General features: G+C 39.5%; 1 protein-coding gene across 5 annotated transcripts in view; it reads right to left on the reverse strand.

Moving 5' to 3' along the window:
- The window catches only part of PLCB1 (phospholipase C beta 1), a 767658-nt gene that overhangs the window by 712420 nt on the left and 42436 nt on the right, over positions 1 to 12802 (reverse strand). The gene's annotated exons all lie outside the window — the stretch shown is intronic.

Raw genomic sequence — 12802 nt, forward strand, 5'->3', positions numbered from 1 at the left:
AGATTTTAAAGCTTTTCAAGGGAGAATTGATGCACACAATTTTGATAGATATCCTCATTCATGCAGCAATTTAGGAAACAGAACATTCATTCATTTCCTTTAAAATTAACTAGACGGCAAAATCTAGCTAATCAAAAAGTCAATCAAATTAAAGAAGTCATGAATGAGGAGTCTGAGACAAGGCAGTGCTGTTCAGAATGAATCCACTTAATGCTTTAACATTCTTTTTTGTAATAAGTAATTATTAGTGATAAATAAATAAAAACAAATTAAAGAGACAAATTAAAATTACCAGTCTCCCAGTGCCCTTCCTCTCCTGTCCCCTCTCACACAAGGTAAACATTTTCCTTAAAGTGTTTATATATAAAGTGTTTATATATATAAGTAATAAATAAATATATGTATATATACACAAACAAATATAATTTTATCTCTTTACACACACTTGCTGGACATGAACATTTTACCGATCAATATACCTTAGAGATCTTCCTAAATCAATACAGAGATCTCTTCTTTTTCCCTTCTCTACCTTTTCCTTCTGTTCCCCATTAGCTGCAAAATATTTCACTGTATGAATGTTCCATAATTTATTTAACCAGTCCCTTACTGATGGACACTTAGGTTCTTTGTAAGTTAGAATGTTATAAGCAGCTCAGCTGACTAACCTTGTAAACACACCATTTTTGTGCACGTGCAGATATATATAAAAAGATAAATGCCCAGAAAAGAAACTATTGGGTCAAAAGCTAAGCATATGTAGTTTTGGTAGATATCACTAAATTACCCTCCTCCCAGCAATGCATGATAAAACCTGTTTCCCCATAGCCTTAATATTAAAAGGATGAGTTAATGTCCTTCGCAGGGACATGGATGAAGCTGTAAACCATCATTCTCAGCAAACACACACAGGAACAGAAAACCAAACACCACATGTTCTCACTCATAAGTGGGGGTTGAACAGTGAGAACACACGGACACAGGGAGGTGAACATCACACACCAGGGCTTGTTGGGGAGTGGGGGGCTAGGGGAGGGATAGCATCAGGAGAAATACCTAATGTAGATGACCGGTCGATGGTGAGAGGTGACAGCGTGCTGGCAGTCCTCACAGCCCTTGCTCACTCTCAGGGCCTCCTCTGCCTGGGCTCCCACTTTGGTGGCACTTGAGGAGCCCTTCAGCCCACCGCTGCACTGTGGGAGCCCCTTTCTGGGCTGGCCAAGGCCAGAGCCGGCTCCCTCAGCTTGCAGGGAGGTGTGGAGGGAGAGGCGCAGCGGGAACCGGGGCTGCGCACGCGCTTGCAGGCCGGCTGGAGTGCCGGGTGGGCGTGGGCTTGGTGGGCCCCACACTCGGAGCAGCCGGCCGGCCCTGCCGGCCCCGGGCAATGAGGGGCTTAGCACCCGGGCCAGCGGCTGCGGAGGGTGTACTGGGTCCCCCAGCAGTGCCAGCCCACCGGCGCTGCGCTTGATTTCTCACCGGACCTTAGCTGCCTTCCCACGGGGCAGGGCTCGGGACCTGCAGCCCGCCATGCCTGAGCCTCCCACCCCCTCCATGGGCTCCTGTGCGGCCTGAGCCTCCCCGACGAGCGCCGCCCCCTGCTCCACGGCGCCCAGTCCCATCGACCACCCAAGGGCTGAGGAGTGAGAGCGCACGGCGAGGGACTGGCAGGCAGCTCCGCCTGCAGCCCTGGTGCGGGATCCACTGGGTGAAGCCAGCTGGACTCCTGAGTCTGGTGGAGACGTGGGGAACCTTTATGTCTAGCTCAGGGACTGTAAATACACCAATCAGCACCCTGTGTCTAGCTCAGGGTCTGTGAATGCACCAATCGACACTCTGCATCTAGCTGCTCTGGTGGGGCCTTGGAGAACCTTTATGTTTAGCTCAAGGATTGTAAATACACCAATCGGCACTCTGTATCTAGCTCAAGGTTTGCAGACACACCAATCAGCACCGTGTCTAGCTCGAGGTTTGTGAATGCACCAATCCACACTCTGTATCTAGCTGCCCTGGTGGGGCCTTGGAGAACCTTTGTGTCCATACTCTGTATCTAACTGATCTGATGGGGATGTGGAGAACTTTTATGCGTTTGCTCAGGGATGGCAAACGCACCAATCAGCGCCCTGTCAGAACAGACCACTGGGCTCTACCAATCAGCAGGACGTGGGTGGGGCCAGATAAGAGAATAAAAGCAGGCTGCCCGAGCCAGCAGTGGCAACCCACTTGGGTCCCCTTCCACACTGTGGAAGCTTTGTTCTTTCCCTCTTTGCAATAAATCTTGCTACTGCTCACTCTTTGGGTCCACACTGCTTTTATGAGCTGTAACACTCACCGCGACGGTCTGCAGCTTCACTCCTGAAGCCAGCGAGACCACGAGCCCACCAGGAGGAACGAACAACTCCAGACGTGCTGCCTTAAGAGCTGTAACACTCACTGCAAAGGTCTGCAGCTTCACTCCTGAAGCCAGCAAGACCACGAGCCCACCAGAAGGAAGAAACTCCGAACACACCCGAACATCAGAAGGAACAAACTCCAGACGCGCCACCTTTAGAACTGTAACACTCACCTCGAGGGTCCGCGGCTTCATTCTTGAAGTCAGTGAGACCAAGAACCCACCAATTCCGGACACAATGGGTGCAGCAAACCACCATGGGACATATATACCTATGTAACAAACCTGCACATTCTGCACATGTATCCCAGAACTTAAAGTATAATAATAAGAATAATAAAGGTATTGTCAAACTTATAAAATGTTGACAATCTGATAGGTAAGAAATGGAAACTCAGTGTGGTTACAATTTACCTTTCTACTATTATGAATGGGTTTTCTTATGCATCTGAAGCCTTTTTGTATTTCCAATTTTAATTGAATTGCTAAGTTTCTTATAAAATCTGATAAAACTTTGAAGAATTTCAGAAATTATTGCCACAAAGCATCCTAGCATGGCAGAAGCCTCAAAAATATAAAAATAATATAACTGACAAATTCAGAGGCTGAGAAGGTAAAGTAAAAAAGAAGCCCACCTAATCTAATTTCTTTGTCTTTCATAACAAAATTTAGAGATGGTTAAAGGAAAATTTTTAGTTACATAAGTAACGACGTAAACTTCAATTTCTTCATAATCATTTCTTATGAACTTTAGAGGGATCTTTTAGAAACAACTTATTCTGCAGTGAAATTGTTACTAGAGTTCAGCCACTTAGATTATATTTAGCTTCTTTTTTTATGCTTAATTTCAAGTAAAGTTAAATTTAAGATGTTAATTAAATTAGTAGGCATCATATATTCTAGTTGTTCTAAAAGCACTCCTATTTATTCATTATCTTTCTATGTGTATATATGCACAGGCTGATACCTGAATTTATAGTCTCTAAAAGTTAATTAACAGTGTAAGTCTCTGGGTGAAGGTATCTGGAGTACATTTTATTTAATTTTATTCATTCATTATTTATTACTTAAAATTTTATAATATTACATATTATTACCCCAAAAACATATTTAAAATCTAGAAAAATTCAAAATATTCAAGATGGAAGAATGCAGTTTACAGTCAAACCAAGAAAACTATTTTTGGTTCTTTTTTAACCAGTATTTGTGGTTATTCAAATAGTAAGCTAGTTAAGGATATAGAGTCAACTTTTATCTCAGTGGCTGCAAATAAGATAACTTTGAATGCTGATAAGCTTAAATTAGTGAAGTTCTTTTCTATATTTCAAAATCATATGGAAACCTGTGGATTGTGAAACATGTGCATCTGATTCACACCCTGATATCCCCGGAGACTGACATTCATACTTGACATTCCGAACTAAAACATGTCCATGAGTAAATCAAAACTTGTTTGGGTTTATTTTATTTAAAGTCTCCTTCTGTAAGCCACACTTATAAAACTAAACAAAATTTCTTCTCTAGTTAATTTCAAATTCATCATAAACATGTCAAAGGGTATCAAAATATGCCTAAGTTATTTTAACACTGTGACTGGCATGGCATTAGAATAGTCCTTATGTTTGTTTATTTCTTTTATGTAGTAGCTGAAAGATCAAATGCATTGGAAAAAAACTTAAATGTAGTTCATTATTACAGAGCAGAGAGTTTTAAATTAATCAAATTTTACATTGTGATGTATAGATAATAAATACATTTACACATATTTCACTTCACTTTAGCAATTTTGTGAGTTAGACAAAAATAAGTTTTTTTGCATTTTACATATGTCACTTAATGATGTTAAAATATTTGCTGAAGCCACATAGCTAGTTAAAGGAAGAACCAGGACTGGAACCCCGAAGGAAAGATAGCCAATCTCCTTCTCTACAAGGATGAAGCCGGATGGATCATGTATCTATTACCGCAACAATGCCACATAACAAACAACTACAAAATCTCAATAGCATACGGCAAAGCCTCATCTTTGCTCATGTTTGTATGGGACAGATCAATGGTTCTGCTGATCTGGGCCCAGCTCAGCTGAATGCAGCTTCATGAGCTCAAATACCAAAAACCGGTTCTTTTTTAACCAATAGAGTCATATTTGTGGTTATTCTAATAGTAAGTTAAGGATACAGCGTCAACTTTTATCTCAGTGGCTGCAAATAAGATAATCAACTGTGCAGCCGGGCGCGGTGGCTCAACCTGTAATCCCAGCTCTTTGGGAGGCTGAGGTGGGCAGATCGCTTGAGGTTAGGAGTTCAAGACCAGCCTGGCCAACATGGTGAAACCCTGTCTCTACTAAAAATACAAAAATTAGCCGGGCATGGTTGTGGGCACCTGTAATCCCAGGTACTCAGGAGGCTGAGGCACAAGAATTGCCTGAACTTGGGAGGCGGAGGTTGCAGTGAGCCGAGATCGTGCCACCGTACTCCAGTCCGGGCAATAAAGTAAGACTCAGTCTCAAAAAAAAAAAAAAAAAAAAAAGAAAAAAAAGATAATCAACTGTGATCAATTGGCAAGTCAAATGGGAGCTTGATGGTATAGGATGACTTGTCTCTCTTCCACATGATCTTTCATCTTCTGGCAGGATGGCAGGATAATCTGAGCTTGTTCTCTTGACAGACGTAGGGGTCCACAGGATAAAACAGAAACACAAAAGGCAACTGGAAGACCAAGCTCAGATATGACACACCATCACTTCTACCACATTTTACCAGACAAAGAAACTCACAACCCCAGCCCAGTTTTAAGGGGCGAGGAAATAGTCTCCAACTCTCAATGGGAGGATCTACAAAGTCAAACTGCAAAGAGGTATGCCACAGGAAAGGGAATATTAGAGCTACCCATCCTTCACACTCAACACTGGAAAGCTGCTGCACACCTGGTTCACATGGTTTTATATCTGCTAGAATTGCTAGTAATGAATAACTTTTGATCTGTGTCTCAGAATGATATGAGACTAATTCCTGTGAATGCCATTGCCCCTGTGTCTTATAGGAATGTCACTCACTAAAAGATGTGGTTTTTCATCTTTATGGGTATATAGTGGAGAAATCTCTTAAATATCAGTATTAGTGGTAGCTTTTTTGTTTCTTTTTAGACACAGGATCTTACTCTGTAGCTCAGGCTAGAGTGCAGTGGCATAATCATAGCTCACTGTAACCTGTAACTCTTGAGCTCAAGTGATTCTCTGCCTCACCAACCCAAGTAGCTGGGACTATAGGTGTGATTCATCATGCCCAGATATTTTTCTATTTTTATTTTTGTAGACATAGGGTCTTCCTTTGTGGCTCAGGTTGGTCTTGCACTCCTGGACTCAGGTGATCCTCCTGCCTTAGCCTCCCAAAGCACTGGGATTACAGGTGTGAGCCACCACGAACAGCCAGTGGTAGCTATTAATAGCTATGGTAGGCATTAGATTCCTGAACAGCTAGTCTGTTCACTCCAGTCACCACTGAGAATCCTTGCATATACCTCTAGGAAACTCAGCCAAAATATAGATCACTTGGACTAAAAAGGCCAAGTGCAGGGTCTTTTGGCATATTGGCTTATAAGCTCTACCTCTGGTTTCAGCTATTTTGTCATATGCTAGTTTTTCCTTTGCTTAAACTTCTTCCTTTTAAAAAATAATGGTGTATTGTTATTTTTTTATTTCAACAATAAGGTAAAGAAATCATAAGGAAATCTGAAGATGCACAATGGCATTGGAAAGAAAATAAATCCTCCACACATTCCTACCATTCCCCAAAGCAAAGCGCTATCAAAATTCTGACATATATTTTTCTAGTCTTTTTTATTTATTCTTTTTTTTTTTTTGAGACAGAGTCTCATTCTATCGGCCAGGCTAGAGTGCAGTGGCATGATCTCGGCTCACTGCAACCTCCACCTCCCAGGGTCAAGCAATTCTCCTGCCTCAGCCTCCCGAGTAGCTGGGATTACAGGCATGCCACCAAGCCTGGCTAATTTTTGTATTTTTAGTAGAGACGGGGTTTCGCCATGTTGGCCAGGCTGGTCTCAAACTCCTGACCTCAGGTAATCTGCCTGTCTTGGCCTCCCAATCTTATTCTCCTTTACACACACACGCGCACACACACACACACACACACACACACACACTTTTACATTATGAATGTATGAAAAAATGCCAAATGCAATTCCTTTTTTAAATTTAATGTTTCATAAGTATTTCCTGTGGCATTAATTATTCACGCATAGCATGAGTTTTAAAGGTTGCCATGTTTAGAGGTACCATGATTCAGGCAATCCCATATCACCAGATAGTTAAAGACTGTTAGCCTCATTTACTGTTATCCTAGATGGCATATATTCTTCTGAGTTAACCCAAATTTTCATTTGGAATTTAAAAGGAAATTGACAAATACATTTTTTGTCAACCAACTGGACTTTGGATTGCTGAAAGTATATCACATGCCCCTGTATTCATCACTTTTGGCCTATTCCTTAATCTCTGTTTCCAAATTCAACCAAATTCAACTGTTTCTTATATAGCCCTGGGAATATGGTACCATTCCTACTAAAACTATTCTAAAAATCTGAGAAGGAGGGACTTCTGCCTAATTCATTCTGTGAGGCCAGCATCATTCTGCTACCAAAATCTGGCAAACACACAACGAAAAAGGAAAACTTCAGGCCAATATCCTTGATGAATTCAGATACAAAAATCCTTAACAAAATACTAGCAAACTGAATTCAGTAGTACATCAAAAAGCTAATCCACCATGATCAAATAGGCTTTATCCCTGGGATGCAAATTTGGGTTAACATACGCAAATCAGTAAATGTGATTTATCACATAAATAGAACTAAAACCAAAAACCACATGATTATAGGCTTTTTAAAAATATCAGCATCACTTCATGTTAAAAGCCCTGAAGAAACTAGGCATCGAAGGAACATATCTCAAAATAATAAGAGCCATCTATGAAAAACTCACAGTCAATATCATACTGAACAAGCAAAAGCTGGACGCATTCCCCTTGAGAACTGGGACAAGAACAAGATAAAGATGCCCATTCTCACCACTCCTATTCGATACAGTACTGGAAGTCCTAGCCAGAGCAATTGGGCAAGAGAAAGAAATAAAAGACATGCAAATAGAAAGATAAGATGTCAAACCATCTCTGTTTGCAGACGATATGATTTTATACCTAGTACCTAGAAAACCCTATTGCCTCTGCCCAAAAGCTCCTTGATCTAATAAACAACTTCAGCAAATTTTCAGGATACCAAATCAACGTATGAAATTCCGTAGTATTTCTACACACCAACAATATCAATCCTGAGAGCCAAATAAATAATGCAATCCCATTCACAATAGCCACAAAAAAAGAATAAAATACCTAGGAATACAGCTAACCAGGGAGTTGAAAGCTCTCTACAGTGAGAATTAAAAAACACTGCTCAAAGAAATCAGAGAGGATACAAACAAATAGAAATATATTCCACGCTTATGGATAGGAAGAGTCAATATTGATAAACTGGCCATACTGCCCAAAGCAATGTACACACTCAATGCTATTCTTATCAAACTGCCAATGACATTCTTCAGAGAATTATAAAAAAATATTCTTTTTTTTTTTTTTTTTGGTAGAGACAGAGTCTTGCTCTGTCGCCAAGGCTGGAGTGCAGTGGTGCGATCTCGGCTCACTGCAAGCTCTGCCTCTCCGGTTCACGCCATTCTCCTGCCTCAGCCTCTCCGAGTAGCTGGGACTACAGGCACCCACCACCACGCCCGGCTAATTTTTTTGTATTTTTAGTAGAGACGGGGTTTCACCGTGGTCTCGATCTCCTGACCTCGTGATCCGCCCGCCTCGGCCTCCCAAAGTGCTGGGATTACAAGCGTGAGCCACCGCGCCCGGCCTAGAAAAAAATATTCTAAAATTCATATGGAATCAAAAAAGAGCCTGAATAGCCAAAGCAATCCTAAACAAAAGAACAAAGCTGGAGGCATCACATTACCTGACTTCAAATTATACTACAAGGCTATACAGTAATGAAAACAGCATGGTACTGTTACAAAATAGACACGTAAACCAATGGAACCGAATAGAGAGCCCAGAAATAAAGCCACACACCTACTACCATATGACCCTTGACACAGTCGACAAAACAAGCAATGAGGAATGGACTGCCTATTCAATAAATGGTGCTAGGATAACTGGCTAGCCATATGCAGAAGATTGAAACTAGACCCTTTCTTTAAACCATATACAAAAATAAACTCAAAATGGATTAAAGACTTAAATGTAAAACCGAAAACTATAAATACCCTTGAAGAAAACCTAGGAAATAGCACTCTAGCCATAGGCCCTGGCAACAATTTTGTGTCGAAGATGCCAAAAGCAATTGCAACAAAAACAAAAATTGACAAATGGGATCTAATTAAACCAAAGAGCTCCTTCACAGCACAAGAAACTATCAACAGAGTAAATAGAAAGCCTGCAGAATGTGAGAAAACATTTGCAAACTGAAAAAGGTCTAATATCCAGAATCTATAACGAATTTAAATTAACATGAAAAAGCAAACAACCCCATTAAAAGTAGGCAAAGGACATGAACAGAGACTTTTCAACAAAAGACAAATACATGACCAACAAGCACATGAAAAAATGCTGAATGTCACTAATCATGAGAGAAATGCGAATCAAAACCACAATGAGACACCATCTCACACCAGTCAGAAAAATCAAAAAACACTTATATGCTACTGGTGGGAGTGTAAATTAGTTCCGAGCCACTGTGGAAAGCAGTCTGGCTATTTCTCAAAGAATTTAGAACTACCATTCAATCCAGCAACCCCATTATTGGATATATACTCAAAGGAATATAAATAATTCTATCATAAAGACATATGCACATGTATGTTCATTGCAGCACTATTCACAAAAACAAAGACATGCAATCAACCTAAATGCCCATCAACAGTAGCCTGGATAAAGAAAATATGGTACATATACACCATAAAATACTATGCAGCCATAAAAAAGAGTGAGATCATGTCCTCTGCAGCGACATGGAGGGAGCTGGAGGCCATTATCCTAAGCGAACTAACGCAGGAACAGAAAACCAAACATCACGAATGTTCTCATGTATAAGTGGGAGCTAAACATTGAGTACACATGGACAGAAAGAAGGGAATAATAAACACCGGGACCTACTTGACAGTAGAGAGTGGAAGGAGGGTGAGGATTGAAAAACTATCTATTGGGTACTATGCTTATTACCTGGGCGATTAAATACTATGTACAGCAAATCCCTGGGACCTGTAATTTTTCTATAGAACCCACTTGCACATATACCCCTGAAAATAAATAAAAGTTTTTTAAAAAGCTGAATCACATACAAGAACAAACATGAGTAAAATACAATTTTAAAAATAGTAATAATAATAATAATAATAATAATAATACCTGGGCCCTGCATAGCACCCTTCATAAACAGAGGGTGAAGCTGCTGATTTCCACCCTTGTGTCTTATAGGAGGGAGTAGCAGCCTAGAATAGAAACAGCAGCAATAAAGCCATATTGCCCAACATCATTTCTCCCAGAGCAGTCATATTTATTTGAATTAACATCATCGTCTCAGTCCAGGTAGACTATTATAACAAAATGCCTTACTTAGACTGGGTAATTTATCAACAGAAATGTATTCCTCACTGCTCTGGAGGCTGAGAAGTCCAAGATCAAGATGCTGGCAGATTCAGCATCTGGTGATTGCCCATTTCTCAGAGAAGGTGCCTTCTATGAATGCTCATCTGGTGGAACGGTAAAAAGACTCTCAAGCCTCTTTTATTAGGGCAAAAATCCCATTCATGAGGGCAGAGCTCTCATGACCTAATCACTTCCCAAAAGACTCACCTCTTAATACGATCACTGTGGAGGTTAGGTTTCAACATATGATTTTTTTGGGGGACACAAACATAAGAGTTAAATCTGTCAGCCATTTGCACTCTCGTGTAAAACTATTTTAATTTGATTTTAATACCAACAAACATTGACAAACCATGAGATATTTTTCTATAAATATAATATTATACTACTGATTACTGAGAAAGGAGTGGTGATAATATCATATTATGAAAAACTCTTAATAAAGTAATCCTCATTCTATCACTTTTGTCTAGAGATGTTCTGAGGTCAAGGCTATTACTGAGAGTCCTCAGGCACTACTCTGGAGGTTCCTTTTTATTTCATTGAAATTTTATTGAGATAATTACAGATTTCATATGCAGTTGTAAGTAATAATATAGAGGGAGCCCTTTTACCTTTTACCCATTTTCCCTAATGGTAATATCTTGCAAAACTACAGTACAATATCACAACCAGGACATTGATATTGATACAATCTATTAATCTAATCCAGATTTCCCCAGTTTGACTTGCATGTGTGGGTGTGCATGTGTGTGTATTTAATTCTATACAAGTTTATCATCTGTAGGTTCATGTATTCCTCACCACAGTCAAGATATAGAACAGTATCGTCACCACAAGCATTCCTCATGTTGCTCTTTTATAACTACAGCAGCCTCCCTCCCTGCCTACGCCTGTGCCTAACACTCTACAGACACAAAATTGTCCCTCATTAAAATGTTGCCATTGCAAAACTCTTATGTAAATGGAATCATACAGTATGAAACCTTTTGAGATTGGCTTTTTCCATTCAGCATACTGGAGACTTATCCAGGCTATGTACACCAATAGTTCATTGCTTTTTATTGCTGAGTAGCATATGTCACAGTATGGACATGCCATCTTTATTTAACCATTTGCTCACTGAAGGCATCTGGTCTATTTTTAGTTTGGGCTATTATTAATCAAGCTGCTTTGAATATTTGTGTACAGATTTTTTGTGTGAACATACTTTTAAAACATGTTTCTGGGATCAACGCTCCATAGTACAATAGTTATATCATATAGTAACTACATGTTTAGTTTTATAAGAAACTGCCAGACTGTTTAACCTACCATTGATCTGTTCCTCCACATCCTTGCCAGCATTTGGTAATGTCACTATTTTAATTCCAGCCATTCTGATAGGTGTGCAGTGAGCTCTCACTGGGGTTTTAATCTGCATTTCCCTAATGGCTAATGAAGGCGACATCTTTTCATATGCTTATGTGCCATCTGTGTATCCTCTTTAGTGGATTGTCTACTTAGACCTTTTGCCCATTTTCTAAATGGATTGTTTGGTTTAGGATTTTTGTTTTTTGTTTTTTGTTTTCCTGTGAATTTGAAGGTCCTTTATGTATTCTAGATACAAGTCCTTTGACAGATATGTGGTTTACAAACACTTTCTCTCAGTCTGTAGCTTGTCTTCTCATCCTCTTTTTAGGATTTTACGCAGAGAAATTATTTTAATTTTAATGAGATCCAATTTTTCTTCTTATGAATCACGGTTTTGATGTCAAAGAACTCTGCCTAGATCCATATTCTGAAGATTTTCCTATGTGTTTTCCTAAAAGTTTTAGTTTTATGTTTTACATTTATATCTAGGATCTATTTGAATTCATTTTTGTATGAAGTGTGAAGCTTATGTTGAACTTCATTTTATACTTTTTTTATTTTTGCCTATTTTTTGCCTATGAATATCCAATTTCTCCATCATCACTTGTTGAAAATACTGTCCTTTGCCTTGTTGAACTAATTTTGTGTGTTTGTAAAAGATCAACAGAGCATATGTGTATGGGTCTATATCAGGGTTCTTTTTGCTTTTACCTTTAAGGTATTTATTCATACATTAGAGCTTACATCTGCCTTTTTATTATTTATTTTCCATTTGTTTACTCTGGTTTTTGTTCTGCTGTTTTCCTTTTCTTGCCTTCTTGGAGGTTAGTCAAATATTTTTTAGGATTTTATCTTGATTTCTTTATAGATTTTTTAAGTGTAAGGTTTTTGTTTGTTATTAGGTTGGTGCAGAAGTAATTGCAGTTTTTATTATTACTTTTAATATTTTTTAGAGATGGGGTCTTGCTCTATCACTCATTCTAGAGTGTAGTGGTACAGTGACAGCTCACTGCAGCCTCAACTTCCTGTGCTAAAGTCATCTTCCTGCCTCAGCCTCCTAAGTAGCTGGGACTACAGGCATATGTCACCACACCCATCTTATTTATTTTGTTATTTTTATTTTTAACTTTTTGTAGAGGTGGAATTTGCTATCATGCCCAGGCTGGTCTCAAACTCCTGGCCTCATGCAATCCTCCTGCAATGACCTCCTAAAGTGTTGGGATTAGAGGCATCGGCCCTCACACCTGGCCTAATACAATATGCATATGTGATTTATTACATTTTATGGGTATCAATATTTTACACTTCAGCTGAAGAGTGGAAATCATCTGACTTTCATTTAGGT

This window comes from Hylobates moloch, unplaced genomic scaffold (assembly GCF_009828535.3).
Source record: "Hylobates moloch isolate HMO894 unplaced genomic scaffold, HMol_V3 SCAFFOLD_21, whole genome shotgun sequence".
NCBI lineage: Eukaryota > Metazoa > Chordata > Mammalia > Primates > Hylobatidae > Hylobates > Hylobates moloch.